General features: G+C 44.0%; 1 long non-coding RNA gene across 1 annotated transcript in view; it reads right to left on the reverse strand.

Annotated features, from left to right (window-relative positions):
- Nucleotides 1-1,553: 1,553 nt before the first annotated feature.
- LOC128324022 (uncharacterized) overlaps nucleotides 1,554-24,253 on the reverse strand; it is a 36,570-nt gene continuing 13,870 nt past the window's right edge. Inside the window, exons 3-4 of the long non-coding RNA XR_008306572.1 lie at nucleotides 4,073-4,154; nucleotides 1,554-3,734 (exon numbers count right to left, since the gene is read on the reverse strand). This is a non-coding gene — a long non-coding RNA (uncharacterized LOC128324022). The remainder of the gene's footprint in view (nucleotides 3,735-4,072; nucleotides 4,155-24,253) is intronic.

Raw genomic sequence — 24,253 nt, forward strand, 5'->3', positions numbered from 1 at the left:
CTAGACTCAGTATCCTCTAACCTAGGAGTCCCCAGATGTTGTGGACTTCAACTCCCATCATCTCCAAACACAATAGCTGTCCATTGTTGCTGGGAATTATGGGAGTTGATCCAACAACATCTGAGGACCCAAGATTCTAACCTTACAGCAGAAAGAGATGTGACATGGGAGACCCTGTTAACGGATCTCTCATATCACATCTAGTTTTGCTGCCTTCATGGACCTGGACTGTGATTAATAAACTCTGGAGTATAATAGCCTTTAAAGGCTGATTGGGTACAAGGGTATGACCTGAGCTCTCCCCCAGTGCCATTTTCCCCAGTGAAAATTGTCCTCTGTACATGTGTGTTCCTCCCCACACAGCAAAAAGCAAAGTGCACCTGGGCATTATTTTCATCAGGAAAATAGCACACAGAAAAGGGTTAACTTCCCCTTCATGGCACCATAATCCCAAACAGAGAAACCCCCATGCTGATGATATTAACCCTCTGAAAACTAAAACTGAATTAGTATGGCTAACTTCTACAGATAAAAGGGCTCGCTTATAGGGCTCATCTCTGTTGCCTGCTGTGCACGTGTGTAGATTCCTGGACATAGGAAGTTGCTTTATACTGAGGCAGACCATTTGTCCATCTAGCTCAGTACAGTCTCTTTTAATTGGCAGCATCTCTGCAGGGTCTTAGGCAAATAGCAGGGTCTGGGGAAATAGCTGCAGGGACCAGGAATTGAATCTTCCACCTTCTGCATGCAAAACATGTGCTCTGCCACTGAACGATGATTGCTTTTCTCTTGCTCACTACAGCAGGTGTAGGATGGAAGCATACAAGATGAACAGGGAAATGGACCTGGGAAACCACAGTTGCTATATTTCACACAGAATTTGCAGTTTGAGGGATAGAGCAAATTTCTGGGTGGGAAATTTGAAAATGAGAAAATAAAATTTCTTATTTTTAAACTTGGGGATTCAAAAACACAAATCACTAGCTCTTTGAAATCTGTGCTTTTAAAATAACAGCCAAAGAAATCATTGTGTTTTCATTCTTAGATTGTCCACTGTCAACAATACCTTGGACAAGGTCTTTAGCGGCTGCAAACTGCTTTTATTCCATTGAGCGCAACATTTTTTTCAGTGATATATTTCAGCTTAGAATCTGGTCTGCCATGGTAAACCTTTCTTCAACAAATCATACAGCAAGACAAGCTTGAGTTTTGAGAATTGCTGTCTCTAGATTTTGCAGCTGGAAAAATGAGCACTTGACACACAAAAATTGCTAGACATTTTGTTACAAAACCCTTTTTTTAAAAAAAATGAAATTATTCACAGGTTTAAAGTCTACCTGTTTTGTAAGGACCTTCTGCCGAATTATTTTGAATTCTAAAATGCTGTTTTTTACTGATAGCTACCTAACATAAAATTAAGCTGAATCTAATGAAAAGTTCAACCTGCATCACATATTACAATGGGTGTACACAATTCTAAGAGTTAAATTATAATAGAATTATGTTGCATGTAGAAAAGCTTGTTTTATGGAAGATTGTGGAAAGGATGCAAAGGCAGTTGAGCTTTTTATTACAAAACCTTTCTTTGCAAGTCTTTGAGAACTTAAATATCCCCACAAACTATTTGACAGAGTAAAGGATGAGTGAAAACACATGTTACACTTGAACTGGCGATTAGGTGGTGTTGACATTATCAGGTGAAAATCTTAAGAGTCTTGTTATCACAGAGAAAAATGAAACAAGTGCATTGCCTATGAGATGACAGGCTGTATATCACACTTCATCAAAACCTCTTGATAACACATAATGTTTACTTTCATCTCCAGGGGGAAAAGTGAAGAGAGGTAGTTTTTCATATATGTTACCAAAAATGTAACATTTAAATGCATTTCGTAGAAAATATAGTGAACTTTCAGTGAAAAAATAATGCAGTGCACCCAATATAAAATGTATATTTGTACTATGCATGGGCACTTTTACTTTGCAGCTTATTTCTAACAAGTGAAGTACCAGGTCACAAAGCTATGGGGAAACTATACTGTGAGTGATCTAGTCATTTTCACTTCTCTTTGGCTTAGTGGGTCTTGAAAGAAGCTGCATTTAGGAAACAGGACAATTGTATATGTATCATCCCCTCCCCACAGCTAGTCCCCCCAGTCTCCCATTAAGTTTGCACAATTATTAAGTGACTAATGCTGGAGCAGAACTAGTGCCATGGCTGTAATTCAGGCTTACTTCCAGTGGCCAACATGTACTGAAGTCATAGGAGGGTAGAAGAAGTGCTGCCCCCTTGCAAGAAAGCTTGGGTGTTTTGCATGTTCCAAGTATGCATGGAAGGGGGAGCAATTTTCACTTCTCTCCCCTCCCTCCAAAAGTAGTTTTGACTTCCAGAAATATGTCCCTGAAGGCTCCATGACCCTCAGGGACATATTTCTGGTAGCCAAAAGGTGAACATTTCCCTCCCTCTCCCTTTGCATTACTTAGCTGTGGAAGAAGAAAGATTGGCCCTACCCACAGAGTTGCAGTGTCTACACACATAATGTAGCTGGGAGGATCACCCCACAGGGAAGTGGTTCCCACTAGTGTCATGTGTATGAATGGGACCTTACTTATGCAAAGGAAGGTGTTGCTCTGGGGGATACAGAGAGGTGTTACTCTGGGCAACCTAAGTAAATTCATGTTAATTCACTGCTTGAAACTCACAACCTGAAGCTGCCGTTTGATTCCTGGGGCAGCCAGACAGGTAACTGTTAAGTTTTTCCCAGTAGGACAAATATCAATTTTAGGGGGGTGAATTAGATCAGGAAAATAGCATGGGGAAAGGGCTAGCCTCTCCTTCCCTAGAGTCCAATCCAGTTGTTGGGAGGGGGGTGCTCGTGGTGATTTTAAAATTAAATTAGGGAGATCCGATCATATATCCTTAGCATGTCATTTCTTCCTACTTGGATGAGCCACTAGAGTCCAAACTGTGCTCAGCAGCATGAGAAATATGAAACGACAATAAAATGGTATAAAATAGTGCCTCTTCAAATGCCAATTTAGGAAGCACTGATGTAAGGTTTCCTGTCAACCAGTCCATGTCAGAAGCTTTCTGAAATCTACTCTGTGCTGAAGATGATTTGCAGCTTAGCTTAAAGTGAGAGCAAAGACAACATTAGAGAATTTTATCCAGCTGGGCTGTACCTCTTCTTTTATTTTCTCCTGAAATGCCACCCGCCAGCCCCGCCAAAACCCTGCAAGAGTTGAAAAGTGGGAGCTCAAAATGGGAAGATGATATGAGTAACCTTAAAAGAGGGTAGTAAAGAGAGCTAAACATCTAAAGAAGAAGAAGAAGAATCCTTTGAAGAAAAGGATGAGTCCCTGAAGACAGAGCACTAGCCAAGTGAGATGTGAGAACTTGGAAGGCATTGCACAGTGTCTAGTTAATAGCTCAATAAGAGACATTTTAAAATATGAAACAGATGATCTGCTAGGCATAACATCTCTCTGTGCTGTGTGAGGATTTGAAAGTGGGTGTTTTTTCCCTGCAAAGTTTTATCATTCCTCAGAGATTTCTCCAAGAGCTACAGGGAGCCAGCATTAAAACACTTCAGTTTCTTTGGGGGAAAAGATGACTGCATTCCTCTCTTCATTTGCAACACAAGCTCTGAGTTGTATGTTTCAGGTTTTCTTCCAATGAAGCAAGTCAGTGGACATTGAAAAGGAGCCAGCAGCCAAGGGATTTTCCAGCCACGCTTTCAAATAAAAGCAAACAGTGTTGATCGCAGGCAAAGCTTTCTTTGGCAGCATTTACAGACTGGTGATGAAATCTTTATTTTACCTCCTACACTTGACAGAAATCACAATCAGAGAAGAATGCTTGTAGGGCTCTCCATGACCCTCATGCTTGGGCCCTCACACTACAGCAGGGCTGCACAGTTTCAGCCCTGCAGCTGAAGGACTACTGGCCACTGTGGCCAGTAGTCCTTCAGCTGATGGGAATGATGGGAATTCTACAGCAGCCGGAGGGCCAAAATGGTGCTGCTCTGCATGACAGCAATTTGGTACATGCAAGCATAGACAAATTACCTACCTAAACAAATGGAAGCATCAAAGTGTCGCTCTTGCAGCGCACGTGTAAAAAAATTTATCCACACGCTCTTCTTTCATATTATCTAAATAAATAAATAAATAACAAAATTAATAAATAAATAATAATTATCCGAACATATCTGTTCATACAAATTAGTACATCTACCTCAATATTAGTGCATCTACCTCAATATTAAAGCGGTTCACATGATGATTACTAGGGTAGGAGACACCTCCTACCATAGCTCAGGAGCGTGTTCACCCCCAATATTTGATTGCCTGTGAGGGACAAACAAGTGATCCTTCCATGATCAAGTGGCAAGCGACAGCTAGGCTGGAGGGCTTTTTCTCCTCCCTCATTCAGCAGCTGGGTACATTCCCCTCACAGACGACCAAATATCACAAGTGTGCACAGCTCCCAAACTAGGGTGGAGGAAGAAGCACCCAGTCATTGCATGAACCAAGTATCAGCTGGGAAGGAGAGGGACTGTGCTTTATTTATTTGATTGATTGATTGATTGATTTCTATACCACCCTTCCAAAAATGGCTCAGGGAGGTTTACACAGAGAAATAATAAATAAATAAGATGCTTGCCATATGGGTGCAGGAGGAGGAGAAAGAGGTGCCCCAGGAGAGAGGGGAGGGGGTGCCTTGGCTGTCTCCCAACCCTGGCAACCCCGAAACAAATGCCCCCCCTTGTCCAATGGTGGCTTCAGCCCTTCCTGCACTCTTAGTAAACTTCCTGTTTTATAGAGGAAAATGTGTGTTTCTTAACCTATTCTGGTCCTAAACCCTTCTGTGTTTAAGATCAAAGGGTGCCAAGGCAGCCCACTGATCAGTTTTCCCTCATTCTTAGTTGTTTTCCCCCCACAGGTCTCCATTTTTAAAGATTATGCTGTATTGTACCTGGACTCGTTAGTATGCAAGCACCATATTTTCTGCAGTATTTACTGTAGAGTTTTATTATTTGCAAAGCTCTCTTTTGTTGCAGGGCATCCTAAATTATGAAAGCACTTCTGTAGATCAACAGGAAGTTCCAAAACCTGCTTTTCCTATAACGCAATGCAAATCAAAATGTGATTAGCTGATCTATTTGTTCTTTTCTTGGTAGCTAAGCAGGAGGAATCATTGTTTGTAAAGATAAGCCACTAATTGTCATGTCAGCTATCAAAATCTGTTAGCAACTTCAAGCTCATTAGAAAATCTTCTTGTGCTCCATCTGTAAGTGAAAAGGCATTTATAAATGTACAAACGCTCATCTAAATTTTTAATAATGCATTGCTGTTCTTTTTTTGGCAATCAAAGCAGAATTAGCTTGATACTTGAGAACACTGCATAACAAGGAGAGCAAATAGCTGTAATATTTACCTAATGAAAAATTTAGAGGTACAGGATAAAGATTTAAATACTAAGAACTATAAACTGGTAGTGACATTTAATCAGAATGCACCTTAATATCAGCATTTCCCTCGAATACTTCGATGTAAAATTCTGTCAACCACAACATGGATAATTGCACTACGAAGGAAAGTGTCTATAATTAAAGTTATAAAGGGTTGGTGGAATCCATTATTCTAGAAAAATCTGTAGATGAGATCTCAGACAGACACCCATCAGACCGGAAGGGAGACATTAAAGTTTAAAGGAAATAAACTTTATTCCAAATAATGAACTCTTATTTCTGAAAAAATGCTTTTAAGGGCAAAGCAGTTTTAAACTCCTTATGCATATGCAGTATAAATCTGATAGGGGTATGCACGAAACAATTTTTGTGTTTTGATTTTTACGTGAATCACAACAACCCCATTTTGTTTTGGGTCTGAATCTGACCCTGACCCTGAATCACCCCTGTTTTGTTTTGTACCCGGATTTTCTGAATCCAAATAGATTTGGATCAAAAAAGGGGTCCTGGGGCAAAAAGAGGGGGGTGTTAGTGCCCAATGGGTGGAACCTACCACCCAAATTTCAAAGTAATTGGGCAAAGGGCTGATTTTTAAATGATTTTTTGAAGTTTACACATCTTTAAGAATTTTCCCATAGGGAATAATGGGGATTCCAGTAAATGTATCACTTCATGTTGCAGCAGAAAGGGGTGGCCCAGAGCAGAGTGTGGTGGGTGGTAGTGCCCAATAGGGGGCAAGGAAGCTATCAGAATTATTTCAAAGGAATTGGGCAACGGGCTGGTTTTTTGTGCTTTGTTGAAGTTTACACATCTTTAAGAATTTCCCCATAGGGAATAATGGAGGTTTCAGCAGCCCCATAACTCCACTTGGGGGTGGACTAGGGTGGCTCAGAGCAAGTAGTGGTGTAGTGCACATAGGGTGCCAACCACCCACATGGGTTGCTAAGCCATGGGGTACAGGGGTTTGCTGCTTCTGAGGAGTTCTGAGTGTAGATTCTCTGGTTGTAATGAGAGTGGATTCATGGTTAGTCATTGAAAATCTCATATGCTACCAGAGAATCTGCACTCAACACCTGAGAAACCACAAAACCCAGTACCCCATGGGTTACCAACCAATGGGGGTGGTTGGCACCCTATGTGCACTACACCACCACTTGCTCTGGGCCATTCCAGTTCCCCCAAGTGCAGTCATGGGGCTGCTGAAGCCTCCATTATTCCCTATAGGGAAATCTTAAAGACGCGTAAACTTCAAAAAAAAATCACAAAAAAATCAGCTCTTTGCCCAATTCCTTTGAAATCTGGGTGGTGGCAGGCACCCATTGGGGCACTACCACCCAAGCCACTCTTCTGCCCCTGAAGCCCCCTTTCTGCCCTGATTCTGCCTCAAAGATGCATAAACTTAAAAAAATCACAAAAAACCAACCCTTTGCCCAATTCATTTGAAATCTGGGTGATGGCAGGCACCCATTGGGGCACTACCACCTGACCCACTCCTCCACCCAGAATCCCCCTTTCTGCCCCATATCTGCCCCAAAGAACATAACAGCTGGTTCTTTGCAGAGCTCTGCTGTTGTTAATGTGTGCATCAACAACAGCAGAGCTCTGCAAAGAACCAGGTTTCCAAAGCAAGCATGATAACACAGTTACAGCAGACTAGGCCCTAGGATCAACAATAGTGCCCTGCCCTCCCACCCACCCCCAAGCATTTTTCGCCCACAAGCAACAGAGACACAGCTACATCTGTGGCATACAGCCATAAAAGCGGGTTAAGTAAGGAAGGGTGCAAACAACAACAACATTCTGCCAGTGGAACAGCAAGGTTTGCCCTGCCCCCACCTACACAAGTAGAAGAGTGATGATCATTGATGATGACAACAATGGCACACAATTTTTGGCACATTTTTTGACATTTCTGCAACAGATTGGAGCCTGTGGCACCACACAACCTATTGCAGATGCAAGCAATCTAGTTTGAATAAAAATGATGATGATGCTAAAAGTCACAATATGACCCAATCTTCATTGCAAAGAATGAAATCCACACAGAGAGAGCGAAAGAACCTGTCCTGTGCCCATCCATGATGAGGTCCCCAAAATACACAGGCACAACAACCCACAAACCAAATCAAGGCATTTGAATTGCATAATATTGTAACTAGTAGGGATACAATAAGGAACAGATAATACTAGGGAGGGAGCAATAACTAGGGGGAACAACAGAAGATACAATAACAGATACAATATAATGGATTGAGAACAGAATAGATACAATATAACTAGGGAAGATACAATAGGCCCAGAGAATATGAATACTGATATATTATGGGGCAGAGGGCTGGAGGACAGGCTTCTGTTTTTAAAAAATGCCCTCCCCTCACACAAATCTTTGGAATGGGAAAAAAGACAGAATTTTTTTTAAAAAACCACCCTTAACCACCTACTAGTACTAGCTAACGGGGATCCCTCCTACACAGAACCCCTGTTTAAACTTCATCTAAACTAAACAACACACAACTTTTTTAATCCAATTGCAACCCAAATCCTCCCTCCAAACAGACAAAACCCTCAAGAACACAGAATTCCAGGTGTGTGTGTGTGTGTGTGTGTGTGTGTGTGTGTGTGAGAGAGAGAGAGAGAGAGAGAGAGAGAGAATGGGGTACACTCATTCAGGCTAAGGCTTCACCCATGTTGTGTATCCAGGTGTCCACTTCTGTGGTCTGGTCTCTGAGTCAACTCTTTCTTCTTCAGTCTTCTTCTTGGCTTCTTCTTCTCTGTCTTCAGTCTTCAGATTTGCGGGGGGCTGGGGCAAAAGCCTGGAAAATCTGGGGGGGAAGGGGGTGGCGGGCCAGTGGCTAAAGGGGCTGGGGCTGCTGGTGGCTGCTTGCACAGATAGGCAGTGATTGTCAGTCTCAAGAGGGTGAAAAAAGATTTCTTCTCAGGATTCAACGAAAAAATAAAAAAGCAATGCAGCAGAAATTAAAAAATTCAATCCATTCCCAGGCTGGTAGCCACACTAGCCCACTAGCAGGGGCAGGCAGGCTGGGTGGGCGGGCAGGCTGGGCTCAAGTTGGGCTCAGGCTTTCAAGGCAGAAGGCAATAGGCATGGGGCAATGGCACAGCATGGCACGGCACAGCAGCAACTGCAAGCAAAGCAAAGTTCTCTCTCTCTCTCTCCGTCTATGAGTAATGCACTGAGGTAGGCAGAACAAGGCAGAATGGTGCTGCTGCCTCTTTAAATCTGAATGAATGACTGTATGAATGAATGAGAATGCCCTCCTTGAACTCATTCCCTCCCACCCTTGCCCCTTCTTTGACCCTTCCCCTGGCCAATGTGGGGTCAGGCAGGAGTGGCAAGAGCCAAAGGAGCCAATCAGGACCAAGGAGACAATTGTCAGCATATCAGCCCATGCTTTTGTTCACTGCTCTGAAGGTGGAAAATTCAAATAGATGTCAAAAACAAAATTGAGACTTCAGAATGATCACCACAAAATGGAGGTCCAAAACAACAAAACTTTTGTAGCTGAAACAGGGATGATTCATTTTGTACACAAAATTTTCGGGAAGTGCTAAAGGGCGATTCATTTTGGCTACAAAACACCCAAAATGGGCTGTTTCTGGTACAAAATGTTTTGTACCCAAAATGTTTCACACATCCCTAAAATCTTATAAACAAGAAAAGGGGCCATGCAAAAATAAAGCATAGACAATGTTCTACTGTTGTGAAGAGAAACCTAGTAGAGAGAGGTTTTATTAATGGTATATTCCCCTTTGCTCGGTTTGGAATCTACTAGGTGTTTATGAGATTTCTCAAGTAGTCTCTGAAAATAAACTTGTCTGTTTCCCAAGAGTTCTTTCCCAGCTTGTAATGCACATACACTGACTATGTATGCACATGCACATTACAGCCTGGGAATTGTAGTACCTAGCACAAACTAGGGATGTGTACGATCCTGTTTGGAGGTCCTTCTATGGGCCTCTGAACAGGTTTGAAAACCAGGCAGTTTGAAGGTGGGGGGATAACTTTAAGGGCAGGGGTGTATTTCCAGCCCCTTGCTGCACCCCCCACTGCATTTCCCCCACCAGCGCTCGCTGGTCAGGAGGGGCGGCAGCGTACTTCCCTGATGCCCTGTCTGCTCCTGTGACTGGAAGTAATGTGTGTGTGTGTGTGTGTGCATGTCACGAGCACTTGCACGCACATTGGGCATGCGTGTGACTTGCAGATCGGTTCTTAAACTAGTGCTGGTGGGGGAAATGCAGAGGGGGGGTGTAAGTGCACCCTCCCCAGACCAGCCCCTGCTGGTACTGTGCACATCCCTAGCACAAACCATTGTCCAAAGGCTGCCTGGAAATTCAGTCCCCCACTTTCCAAAAGGGTTTTAGATGTGGATGGCAGACAACAACCACATAAAAGCACATTGGAATAGTGAGAACTAGTGGTACACTGTTATTCCTTGATATAAACTCTATAGAAAGGACAGAAAGGGTGGATTGGGGGGGTGGAGTAGCACTGTATGTTAAAGAAGGGATAGAATCTAACAAGCTAGAAAACCTAGGAAGACCGGAGTCCTCCACAGAAACTCTGTGGGTGATAATACAAGGCCTGAAAGGAAATGTGCTACTAAGAACATGCTATCACCCTCCTGATCAAAACGCTGGCAGTGACTGGGAGTTGCAGAAAGAAATCAGAGAGGCGTCAAAGAGAGAGACAGCTGTAATAATGGGTGACTTCAATTACCCACACATAGACTGGGTAAATTCACATTCAAGTAATGACAAAAAGGATAAATTTCTAGATATGCAGAACAACTGTGCCCTAGAGCAGTGGTCATAGAACCAGCCAAAGAGAAGGAGACCTTGGACTTAATCCTGAGTGGTGTCCAGGACCTGGTGTGAGATGTCAGTGTCATAGAACCTTGAGGGAACAGTGACTATAGTGTGATCAAATTCAGCATATATGAGAGGAGAGAATCACCAAGGAAGTCTAACACAGAAACTTTGAACTTCAGAAGATAAGCTTATCTAAAATTAGTTTGGTGAAAAGAAAACTGAAATGGAAAATCAAGAGAGTCACTTTGCTCCAGAATGCATGGGGTTTATTTAAAGTCACAATAACAGAAGCCTAATTGTATACCAAATGTATGAATGTATACCAAAAAGGAGGAAAGTCCAGAAGGATGATGCCAGCATAGCTAACAAATAAAATTAAGGAAGCTATAAAGGGGAAGAAGAATTCCTTCAGAAATTGGAAGGCCGGCCAAAATGAAGAGAACAGAAAGGAACACAACCTCTGGCAAAAGAAATGCAAGGAGACAATAAGGGAGACAAAAAGTAAGTCTGAGGAACATTTAGCTAAAACCATCAAAGGGGAATAGCAAACACTTATTTAAATACATCAGAAGCAGGAAACCTGCAAGGAGGCAGTTGGTCTGTTAGATGATGAGGAAGTGAAAGGGATTATTCAGGGGGATATGGAGGTTGCAGAGAAGTTAAAAAGTTATTTGAATCTGTCTTCACAGCAGAGAAGCATATACCTGTGCCTGAACTGAGCTTCTCAGGGACAGAGGCGAAATAACTGGATCAGACAGAGGTGACGAGAGATGACATTCAAAAAATCTGGAAAAATAAAAATTAAAAAAATCTGTGTTACATTGGGCCAGATGGTATCCACCCAAGAGTCCTTAAAGACCTTGCAAAAATATGTAACTTACACTTATAATCAGGCTCTATACCAGAGGACTGGAAAGTAGCCAATGTAGCACAAATTTTCAAAAAGGGATCTGGGGGCGGTGAGGGGGGGGATCCGGGAAATTACAGGCCGGTTAGCTTAATGTCTGTGCCAGGCAAATTGATGGAAAGCATTCTCAAAGATAAAATTGTTAAGCATATACAAGAACAGGCCCTGCTGAAGGAGAATCAGCATGACTTCTGCAATGGTAAATCTTGCCTCACCAACCTTTTGGAGCTCTTTGAGAGTGTCAGCAAGAGTGTTGATAAAAGTGATCCAGTTGACATAGTATACTTGGACTTTTAAAAAGCTTTTGACAGAGTTCCTCATCAGAGATTCTTGAGAAACTTAGCAGTCATGGGATAAGGGGCAGTTCATATATGGACTGGTAAGTGGATGAAGGACAGGAAACTGAGGGCAGGTATAAATGGACAGTTCTCTAAATGGAGGCAAGTCAGAAGTGGGGTCCCCCAGGGATCTGTACTGGGACCAGTGCTTTTTAATTTATTCATAAATAATCTAGAAGTTGGGGTAAACAGTGAGGTGGACAAATTTGCAGATGACACTAAACTATTTAGGATAGTGAAATTTAAAAGAGATTGTAGGATCTCCAAAAGGATCTCTCCAGACTGGGGGAGTGGGTGACAAAATGGCAGATGCAGTTAAATGTAGGCAAGTATAAAGTATTAGGGCAACAAACCCGAATTTCACATATGCACTGATGGACCTGAGTAGGGAAGCACAAAACGTTTCAAGCTCAGAATGGGCTGTTTCAAGTATTTTAAGCTCAAAACAAAACACCCTTAAAATAAAGGGCTTGTTTCATGATAAAAATAAAATGACCCTGTTTCGAGCTCGAAATGTTTTGAGTGTTTTGACCGTAGGCAACTTGAAACACCCCATAGTTCCCCTAGGGCCACCAAGGATGGTTGGGTGGTAGGGCATAATCGGTGCTATCTACCACCCAACCCACAACGGGCAAGCAGGCAATTAAAATTTTTTTTTAACCTTTCCCCCAAACCCCCATGGGATCCTATGGGTTTGGGGGGGAGATGTTAAAAACAAAAATCGCCTGCTTGCCCATTTCTTTTGTGGGTTGGATGGTAAGTAGCCTACCATGCCTTACCACCCAACCCACTTTGGTGTCCCTAGGAGCTACCCATGGGGAATGTCTCAAGTTCCCCATTGTTCCCAATGGCCGAAACACTAAAATGTTTTGAGTTTTTTAAAACTCGAAACAGCCGGCTCAGCTGCTGTTCGAACAAATCATTTTGATCATTTGTGTTTCATTTGAGCTTGAAACAAAATGCACAATCCATTTGGTGCATATCCCTAGGTCTGAGCTGTCACTGACTGACCAGGAGAGAGAGATCTTGGGGTCGTGGAGATCTTGGGGATGTGATGATTGAAAATGTCCATACAACATGTGGCAGCTGTGAAAAGGTCCAGTTCTATGCTTGGAATCATTAGGAAGGGGACTGAAAATAAAACTGCTGATATCATAATACCCTTATACAAATCTATGTTATGGCTACATTTGGAGTTCTTTGTACAATTCTGGTCACCATACCTTAAGGACATTGTAGAACTGGAAAAGGTGCAGAAGAGGGCAACCAAGATTATCAGGAGCCTAGAGCACTTACCTTATGAGATAAGGCTACAACACCTGGAGCTTTTTAGTTTAGAAAAAAGACAACATGATAGAGGTCTATAAAATTATGCATGGTGAAGAGAGAGGGAAATTTTTCTCCCTCTCACATAACACTAGAACCTGGGGTCATCCCATGAAACTGATTGCCAAAAAATTTAGGACTGACAAAAAGTACTTTTTCCACACAACACATAATTAACCTATGGAATTCTCTGCCACAAGATGTGGTGACAGCCACCAGCCTGGGTGGCTTTAAGAAGGGCTTAGATAAATTCATGGAAGACAAATCTATCAATGGCTACTAGTCTGAGGGCTGAAGGCCACAGCCAGCCTTAAAGGCAAGATGCCTCTAAATATCAGTTGTGAGGGAGCAAGAGCAAGGAAAAGGGCATGCCCCCACCTCTTGCTTGTGAGCTTCCCAGAGGCATCTTGTGGGCCACTGTGTTAAACAGTATCCTGGACCAGATAAGGCTTGAGCCTGATCCAGCAGGGCTGTTCTTTTGTTCTAAAATATTTGCACACAGCAGTGATGATAAACTGACTAAAAAAGATTAGTGGTCTGGTCACTTAGCTCACAGCACTCAATTAGAGTTTCAACACAAATAAAGGACTGAATAGTAAAGACCTTTTTCACATGTACCCACAAAGCATCAAGGTTTAGGCACCTGCAGTGCAGCCCTTCCATGAGGCCTACAGTGAGGTTATAATCTCAAGCAGCAAATTGTTGGGGCACTGATGGGTTAGCAAAGTGCTCTCTGCTGCTTCATCTGCCACCCTCTCACATTTGAACAGCTCTTTAGCCACTCCAAAATGGTTCTCCGCCTCTTTCTTCTGAAGCAGCACTTGCTACCTGCTGACTTAGTACAGCCTCCCACACCTCGCTCCTATGCCACTGGTCGAGTTAAGAAAGGGGAGGTGGCGCAGAAGAGGAAATGCCAAAAGAATAGTAGAGCACTGGATATGTCAGCCTCTGAATAAATAAAATAAAATAAAAACACTACCAGCACAGTTATAGTGTTTGCCCCTTCGGACAAACACTGCTGTAACTGTGAGCACCATAAGGAGGGAGGTAAGTGATATACTGGGGCAGGACATCTGGCTCTGCTTTCAGTGCTGTAAGTATGCACAGTGGTTTGGGAGGTAATGTCTGAAGAGGTCGGTGTTTATACTTGAAAGTATACGCATAGTTACAGAAACCCACCAAGGACAGGCCAGCTCTGATCAAGTCTGAGGCATGCAGGGAGGGAGGGCTAATCTTTTCCCCGGAGCCTTTTCTGCACCACAAATTGCCCCCAAGCTGCTGTTTGTCCCCAAAGGCAGTCTAAAACCCTAAAACCCACTCACTTTGTTGCATTTTTAGAGCCCGCCCACCAAAGACTGAAGGAAATGTATTCTTTTGTCCATCATGGATGTCACACCTTTTCAGCAGAAAGGTGTCGTCAACATCTGACCCCAGGGCAAGATGTTGCCTATTCTTGTCACCAAAGCCATGAAGCAGTGAGTCTCTTCTCTGGATTCACCTGTGGTATGTACATGCATCTGGGCACCAGCGATACCATCTTGCTGTGCCTGGGCTCTTGTGCCCATCCCGCTCTCAGCCTCCAGGTTGGCCCTGTCTGAAGGCCCAATCTGTGTAGCACATTTGGCTCCAGCAAGGAAGCGGTCTCTTGGGGTCAGACCACCTTTGGACTTTTACTTGCTTCCTGTCTTGTGAGTGGCACACGGGTCCCCACTCTTGTACCCTGTTTTCCTGCTTGTTCCTGGAGAGAGGAGTCCCTCACCACTGGCTGAGCAATAAGTGTCTGAACACACCATCAGAAGAAACTAGGTATACTAATCCCTGCTCTGATATCTCTTGTCTTGCTCCCCTCTCTTCCTGCTCACTTCAAAGTCTAAAGCTGTTCTCTAAGACCATTTCTCCAGTCAGCCTCGAGTGGATTTAATTTGGATCTCAAGGTAAAATGCCTCTTCATGTGCTTCAATCTGGAATTATTGATATTATTAATAATACAATTAATTATTTAATATAATTCATTAAGTATATTAAGCTATTTAAGAGAGCGCCTCCTTTGACATGAACCCTCCCGCCTTTTATGATCTTCTGGAGAGGTCCAGTTACGGTTGCTACCAGGTCATGGTGACTCAGGATCAGGCTTTCTCTGTGGCTGCCTCAGGGCTTTGGAATATGCTCCCTGCTGAAATAAGAGCATCTCCTTCTCTGTTTGTTTTCAGGAAAGCCTTCAAAACTCCTGTTCTCACAAGCTTTTAATTAGAATTTTAATAATTTGTTTTATATTGTTTTTACTGTGTTATGTATTTTAACCTGTGATTTTTAATATTACAATTTGTACACCGCCTAGAGATTTACATTTCAGGCGGTATAAAAATATGACAGACAGGCAGACAGCCTGGTCAGTTTTGTTAGTTAATATTGTGTTGCTTAATAATCAAGATCTCTTTTTTGTATCCCTAAAACCCAAGTCTGCTCAACTTTGGCCCCCCAGCTGTTTTTGGACTACAGCTCCCATAATTCCCATCCACAGTGACCAATAGCAAGTGATTATGGGAGCTGTAGGCCAAAATCTGCAGGAAAGCCAAAGTTGAGCAGCCCTGCTAAATAAACCTGACTGTATTTGACCTCAACTCCGTCATTTCCAAGACCAAAGCTTTGCACGAATTTATTCTGCAACGAACTGCTCACTCTAGATTTGCTGATTCCCCACACAAGCCCAAATGTTAGTCAGGAGTGCATAGCCAACTCTTCAGGGCAGTTTCATTAACGCATGCCTCTTTAAAATGTATTCCCATGAACATCTTGTCCAGCCCGAAGGCATACCTGCAAAGTCTCTGATCGGGCTAGGGAGAAAACAGATGGAAGCTGCAATATAGGGAGAAAAGGAGACATACAGTCTGAGTTTTGCAGTTGTCTGGCAACAAGGAGCCATAAATTTGGAGAGGGGAGTGCTCCAGGGCCATATTTGCTCTGGAGACATGATTTGCAGACAAGCACTGCCTCTGGGTGTAAGGTTAGTAATTTGCATGTATGTGGCTCCCAATATTACTTTCCCAAACAGTAAAAAAAAGTTCCAGGGACAGCAGCTACAGGATCTGTTTCCTATTGTAGACAGAGTTCTACATTTTTGTGATAGCTGGTAATTTACTACTACACACACTAAGCATAGGTGGAGCAGGCATCCGCTGTAAAACAGCATATTTTAAAGGCATAAGAAATCGCCCCTTCTATTGCTATCTCATTCTTCCCATTGCTACTGCTGCATATATTTTCCAATATTTTTTTCCTCCCATATCTCCATCTTGCCCATCTCTTGTAGAGTGTAAGCCATTTTGGCAGGGACCTTATTACTTCTGTGTTTTCTACAGTATCTAGTACATGTGGTGGTGCTAAATACACTTACATCAGTAACAAAAGTACATATGTTTACATTGTCAGAATTTATCACATATCAGGATATGCCTTACAACAACCCCATGTTCTGTTTTGTATTTGCCTGTGGAATCTTTTCCTTCTGCAGCCAGTGCTTCAGTCTCTGTGTCCTCTTCTTGGAGGGTACTCAGGTCCAGAGTTGGATCCCCCGTTCATGGGAACAGGACCTATCTGAGAAACAGGGATGAGATTCTGCCTTGATGGCTTTTTGTGGGGGCCTTGACAATTGGCTAATGCTGAATTTCTGCTTTGTCCACATGGTGGCATTGCTGGCACTCTGTACATGCACCAGAGCAACTTGTTTCTCAAATGCAAATTTGTACCAACACAAGGGATCAAGGGGAATTGAAAATAAGGTGTTGTAGATGTCAAGAACTGAGAAGCAGCAAGATCCAGCAGCAATGACAGCCAGAATCTCGTTATACTTAGCCACTACTGGTGCAAAAGGCGGGGTCACCTTATTTAAAGCTCAGTAATCTACTATGAACCTGTAGGTCAAGTTGTCAGCTTTGAGTACTGGCCACATGGGGGCATTACACACACTTTGCATGAGGACCAGAACTTTTTGTTTTTCAAAATCTGCATGGAAATTTGAAGGGATGCTTCCGCTGGGGTACCTATCCTGCCTTTGAGGGGGCAGCTCAGGACCTTCAATGAGAACAGTCCCTTTTCCTTTTACTAAACCAGCCTCTGTTTTACTTTTACTCTTGGCCCAGACCACTGGCACAACTCGCTGCCAGAGATCTGTGGCTGCTTCAGGAAGGGAGAGTGGAGCGACTACGTTAAGGGCTGTGCACCTGTGTAGTGCTGAAATAACTGAAGGGAGATTTAACCCTTGCCACAGAAGACTGTTTGCCAAGTCAGTTGTCAGCTTCTGGGCATGGAGGAAAGGAACTCCCAAGATTCCTTTGTCGTTGCCTTCATGGGCTGCACATTCTAAAGTGCACTGCAACTTTGAAGCTTGAAGTGGGACATCCTTTTTGACGGGGGCTTTCTTCACCTCACTTCTGTAGCCACTAAGCTTCATGGAACATGAGGTGGGTTAAGTTGCTTCTGGTGCCAAGACATTCAGGGCAGCGCCAGTATTGAGAAGAAGCCAGGCTAAGTGTTGTGGTATTCCTACTTCAGCATTTAAGTCGGGCCTTCCCCACTGATCATAGCTGATTGGAGCTACGACCTGCAGTTTGGCTGGGAGCTGACTCCTCTGCTTCTGGGTTTAGGGAGTTTAAAGTAGCTACATGTGCAGGCAGGCCTGTTGGGGTGCTTGCCTCAGAGACAGGGCTTTCAAAAAGGGAATTTTCAGGGAAAGCTTTCTCGTCTGAGAGGTCCTCTTGGAGCTCCAAGTCAGGCTTGCCTTTTAAAGAGGGGGCTTTTGAGTCTGGGAGATTCTTTTTGACAGGATTGTCATAAAGAGAGTTGATGGCATCAAGTGGGTTTTCTTTGACTCCTACCAGCTTTTTAAATTCCTCTGCTACAGGTTTGGGATTGGGAGAGGAAAACCACCCAGATTTGCCCGGATTTCAGCTTTCTCTTTCTTTCTTTCTTTCTTTCTTTCTTTCTTTCTTTCTTTCTTTCTTTCTTTCTTTCTTTCTCTCTCTCTCTCTCTCTCTCTCTCTCTCTAAGCTCTAGCCATTGTAGAAGCAGAGCTATGGAGCAAAACGCGCAGTCACTATTCTGCTCAGAAATTATTTTCAAGACAATTTATATAATATGCAAATTAGGTGCCCGGATTTGGAAAGCCAGAATATGGAAACCCTAGCAGGGGCTGTATCAGCATTCTGCAAGTCAGTGTGGGTAGCTTGTGAAGGGAGTTCCTTGTCTGGAGGCTCTCTGGGGCTGGGAAGTTTAGGGGTTAAAGCTGTGAGTCCCAGATCTGTTGCCACAGCTTCACCAGTTGGGATGCCAGCTGAATGCATTCCCATTCAGGGACAACCACTTGGCTTTCCTCCAGATCCAGGTAGCCCTAGTGACTCCCTGTTTTGGGGTGCTGTTCTATGGGTCCACAGGCTCGGACTGGCCCACAGGGCAACAGGGCATATTCCTGGTGCGCCCCAGCCACATGGCACCCCTGCGCCCCAACTCCCACCCTTAATTGCCCATTCTGCTCAAAACCTAGCACCCTCCCCACACATATTCCACCGCCCTCTCAGTGCCCCCAGTCCGGCCCTGTGGGTCCATTTGAGGGATGGAGAAAAGATAGCTAAGAGGTCTCCTCCCTATGTTTTAAATCTGCTAAGGCTTCTTTAAGAAATATGAAGTGGGCTGCCTATCATATTTAGTCATGTCTTCTCCTAACTGCATTAGCTCCTTCCAGATAGAGTTCCTCAGAAAGGCTTCTGGAGAGCATGGCGGGGGAGAGGGAGCTTCTGGGTTACGTTCTGCCTTCTGGTGTGGCTGGCCACTGTTGCCGTCTGAGCAGTTTCGCCTCTCAGCAGCACGGGGATAAAAGAGCTTTTTCTAAGAAGGATTTATATGGGGGTTGTGGGATATTATCAGGTGTGGCGGTGGGAGTGACGACCAACGTTATTCCAGGTCATGGCCTGCATGGCTTTTTAGCCATGTAAAAATCTAAAGGATCTGAGGGGCCCTGCTTCTCATTGTGATAGGTTTAGGAACACAGGAAGTTCCATATACTGAGTCAGACCATTGGTCTGTCTAGCTCAGTATTTTCTACCCAGACTGGCAACGGTTTCTCCAAGGTTGCAGGCAGGAATCTCTCTCAGCCCTATCTTGGAGATGCCAGGGAGGGAATTTGGAATCTAGATGTTCTTCCCAGAGCAGCTCCATCCCCTAAAGGGAATATCTTATTGTGCTCACACATCAAGTCTCCTATTCAATTGCAACCAGAGCAGACCCTGCTTAGCTAAGGGAACAAGTCATGCTTGCTACCAGAAGACCAGTTCTCCTCTCCATTTGTTCTATGTGTTCTCCAGAGCGAAGGATATTTAGGGCTTCTTGCATCCAGAGGACTGAATTCAAGCTAAGTCTGGTTGCTTGGCTGATACCAAGTCTTAATGCCTTCTTGTCAGGTTGTTTGGCCAATAGTGTGCCGATTTGATCTATATCTGTGCCTGTGGGGGTAGGATGGAATAAAAGTGGCCAACCAAGACACAACCATCTCTTTGTTAAGAGTGCCCATGTCCCTGGCAACGGACTGCACTTCAGTTGCCGTCCAAGTTCTAATCTTGGCATCCAAACTCTAATCCAATCCATCCAAGCTCTAATCTAGGGCTGCTCAACTTCAGCCCTCCAGCTCTTTTTGGACTACAAGTCTCATAATCCCCAGCCACAGCAAAAGGGCCAAAGTTGAGCAGCCCTGCTCTAATCCAGTCCTTAATGGAGGGCAGTACACTGTCAACAGAGGATTCAACATGGCTATAAACTATGGGAGCTACTGGGACCACAGATTGCTTTGATCCCTGGCAAGGTAGTTTGTCCACTCTTGCTGGCAAGGCCGGGTCTGGTGGCCCCACGGGATGCTCGGAAGTTTCCTTCTTTGTATCACCCTGATGGCAACAGCACCCTGGCTCATGGCCATTACAAGATGGTGCGGGCTGAGACTGAACGGGCTGAAGGGCATTTTGGTTCCGTTCATACCAAAACACCTGCAATAACATCTTGACCAACCAAACCCCTTTGTAAACAAATGGTGGTGATCACCAACAAAATTATGAAACCAATTAGTCCAGAACATTCCCGACCAGAGACCAAAAAATTTCTATTTTGCAACTCAAAACATGGCTCCATCACTGGGCAAACTATTGGTGTAGGCTGAACTGTAGGTGCAAGTCACTCTAAAATCAGCTCCTGTACTGGAGTGGGTTCCACTATTGGACAAACTGGACAAGAACACTCCTCTATCATCGGCTCTGCTAATCACCTCCTCAGTGGAGAGAAACTTCGAAACACAATATACTCCAGTACATAACATCACAACACTTTCCCAAGAAGCAACAACTTGCCAATCAACTAAAAGAGCGTGCACCTTAAGCAAAATAGGGAGGGCCATGGGGAGATTTTACATTAACCAGGCATGATGGCTAACTCTGCTTGGTTCCACCAGACACTCAAGTGTTAAAGCCTTGAAAGCCAGACAGTACATAGAAGTCCTATTGGAAATATGCTTGTATGCCTCCCAGTAATGTAGAACCGAGAGATGGTTTAGATCTGCCTGTTCTGGAAGGAGCTGCACTCCCCCAGAAAGATCAGGTACGTAGCTTGGGCATGCTCCTGGACCCAAAGCTCTCCCTGGTTTCTCAGGCTGAGGCAATGGCCAGGAGCGCTTTTTATCAGCTTCGGCTGAAATGTCAGCTATGTCCATTTCTAGAAGTGAATGACCTTAAAACAGTGGAACATATGCTGGTAACCTCCAGACTGGACTGCTATAATGCATTCTATGGGGGACTGCCTTTGTACATATCCAGAAACTACAACTGGTACAGAATGCAGCAGCCAGATTGGTCTCTGGGACAACAGGAAGGGACCACATAACACCGGTTTTGAAAGAACTGCACTGGCTGCCGATATGTTTCCTGGTGAAATACAAAATGCTGGTTATTACCTATAAAGCCTTTAATGGTTTGGGTCCAGGCTATTTAAAAGAGTGCCTCCTTTGTCATGAACCCTGTTGCCTTTTGCAATCTTCTGGAGAGGTCCATTTATGGTTGCCACCAGCTCGTCTGGTGGCGACTGTGGACCAGGTTTTCTCTGTGGCTGCCCCAGGGCTTTGGAATAGGCTCCCTGCTGAAATAAGAGCATCTCCTTCTCCGTTTTCAGGAAGACTCTCAAGACTTTTCTGTTCTCCTAAGCTTTTAATTATAACTAATTATAATAATGTTAATAACTTGTTTTATATTGTTTTTATTGTGCTTTATGTGTTTTAATCTGTGATTTTTAATATTAAAATTTGTACACAGCCTAGAAATGTATATATCAGGCAGTATAAAAATATGATGATGATGATGATGATGATGATGATGATGATGATGATGATGATGGATGATGATAATAAGTAAATCATTGTTGCTGATCTTTCTTTCTGAATGTAACAATGCGGGAGTTGCCGAGGTATGCCAAGGCTTTTGTCATGGAAACAGAGTGCATAGACATGAGAAGGAGAATCTGCATAGATGGAAAAGTCCAGTAAAATCAGTATTTTTAGTGGGTTCATCTTTAAGGTTCACAGCACTAACTCAACCTCTTTTGTGAGGGTGGGAGGAGGTTTACTTCCGCAAGCTGTATCTATGTTCTTCCTATGAAACTAATTGGCACATTAGCTGGCTACTATCCCTTTTTGGTGAAAGGAGGAGAAAGACAAGGCAGTTCACCCTGAGTGCAGAGTGGCCTTGGCAGAGAGTTAACCTGCTTTTAGTTAACTTCTGGGGTCTACTTAGGATATTAGGGAGGGTGTGCATCTGCTCCCCTTTCCAATTTGCTTGTTAGGAGCCAAATCTAGCAGCGACTGGCCCACTGTCACTAAGTGACCTGTCCCCATGTGTATAAATTGAGAGCTCACAATACTGTGAGGCTCCTGAGCATACACAGAGTGAGATCTCCAAGCCTGGAGACTCGAACATAAGCAAGGGGGCTCCTGGGAGCTGACAGAAAAGCATTGCTAGCAACAAGATATTCTCCATAATATAACAACATCATATCTGTTTTGTAGTGTACCGATGTCTTTTCACAGCCAAAGTGACTGTTACTAATGTCCACCTTTCCTCTATGCCCCAACGCAACAACCACTGTCACCCAATATCTCATCTGGCTACTTGCCAGTTGACATACAACTCCCCCCCCCCCACACACACACCTTTTCTCCTCCTCTTGATCCTAATCTTCTTACTTATCTAGATCAAACAGCTGACAGAAATAGCAAAATTTCATTATTAGGAATTCCCTTTCTTTCGTTTTGGAACACCACCACCAAAAATAAGTTGCTTTTCTGAAGTTTTTCAAGATTTTTTCTCTCTGTTTTATTTTTGAAGATTTTAGTAAACTACTGATAAATCCTGCCCATGCACACCACTATTGTTTTTAACGTTTTAAAAATTCCCATGACAAAAATGAAATGGGCTAAAACCAGCATAGGTAAAGCATGTCACTGTTAGCATCCTCAGCATTGATACTCCAAACATTCACTGCACATTTGGAATTGATTTGTTGTCCATTTCTCAGGCCAGGAGGCAACCAACAGTAGAATGCTGTGGATTTAGATACGAGGCTTTGATCCCATAAGCCAGCTACAAGTGCTGAATTATGAATGACAGCAACGCTCTGGAACTAAACTAACAGGAAGCAAAATATTTGCTTTCAATGCATTGCAGTTGGTCTGTAGGTCAAGTCTTGTGCAGAGGTATACAGTCTGATCCCATGCATAGTGATTTAGGAGTAAATCCCACTGAGTTCAAGATGGCTTACTCCCAAGTAAGTGTGCATAGGATTGTAATGTTAATTAGAAATGTGTAAGGTAGTTAAAAGCTACCTTAAGTGGTGCAGCAGGAAAATGCTTGAAAGGTATCATCTCATACTGCACGGGAGGAGGCAATGGTAAACCCCTCCTTTTTTCTACCAAAGAAAACCACAGGGCTCTGTGGGTGCCAGGAGTTGAAATCGCCTTGATGGCACTTTACCTTACCTTGCCTAAGGTAGTTAAAGGCCCATAAAATTCGGTGGTTAGAGGATTCATTTTCAATGTTAGAAACCCATATTCAAATCCCTGCTGAGCTAAGACACTCAGTGACAGCTCTGTGTGATGTAGGAGATCTGTGCCTAGGTCTCCAAATATCTTTTCTAAAGTTTAAAAGCTGCTCCAGCAAGGGGAGGGTGTTCCAAAGAAATGGAACTCAGGACAGTGTTGCTGGTGGAGAGGGTGTTTAACCCTTTCCCCCAAGCCATGTGCCAAAACAAAATCACTTGCTGAAGCTATTAACCTTGCTCAAGAAAAGACAGCTTCTGTACAAGTACATACCTTCCTCACCACCCCAGTAAAGCTATAGCAACTCCAAGAGCAATGTTGATAAGGAAAATTGTGCAAGAGTAAAGGGTTTGCAGCCCTTTCCTCAGCACCATAGCTCCAAGCCAATCCCCCCAACCCACATGGTTGCTTTTAAGCTTTACAAGAGATATCAGGAGATCCAATCATACACTTTCTATGTCATGTATAATTTGACCCTCAGTGAATTGGTCTTTGGCAAGTCAGTGGCCAACATGGCACACAGCATACTAATGCCATTATGCTCCATGCCAGAACTGCTGCAGATTCATAAGGGAGCCCCAATACTAGGGATGTGCAGAACCAGTCCGGCAGTCTGCGGTCTGACGATTCGGTCCGGGGGTTCGTGATCGAACCAAACCCCCACACACACCGGTTCCATCTGGACCGGAACCGAACTGCCGGTCCGGTCCAGCAGGTCCATGAACTTTTAAAAAACATTATTTTTTAAGTTAAAAGTAACTACCTGTAGCCCCTTTGGGGGGCTTGCTGTAGCCATGGGGTGTGTGGGTATGTCTGCGAGGGTTCCTTCTCCCCCTGCCGACCTCCCTCATCACCGCCACGGCCGGGTAAACGTAGTCTTTTAGGCCCTTTCGGGCCTCTGTAAAGGCGAGCGGCGGCCATTTTTGCTGCCGCCGCGCATACACAAATGCCCTCTGCAAGGCCATAGGCCATGCCAGGCCTCACAGAGGGCATTTGCCGCTCACCTTTATGAAGGCCCGAAAGGGCCAAAAAGACTACATTTACCCGGCTGTGGTGGTGATGAGGGAGGCCGGCGGGGGGGAGAGGGAACCCTCACGGAATCCCCTCACGGCTGCAGCAAGGCCCCCAAAGGGGCTACAGGTAGTTACTTTTAACTTTAAAAATAATGTTTTTAAAAAGTTCGGAGACTTTGCTGGACCACACTGGGGGCGGGAGGGGATTGATGGGGGCCAGACCAAACTGGCCCGGTTCCGTTTGAGACCAC

The sequence above is a fragment of the Hemicordylus capensis genome, chromosome 4 (assembly GCF_027244095.1).
Source record: "Hemicordylus capensis ecotype Gifberg chromosome 4, rHemCap1.1.pri, whole genome shotgun sequence".
Classification (NCBI taxonomy): domain Eukaryota; kingdom Metazoa; phylum Chordata; class Lepidosauria; order Squamata; family Cordylidae; genus Hemicordylus; species Hemicordylus capensis.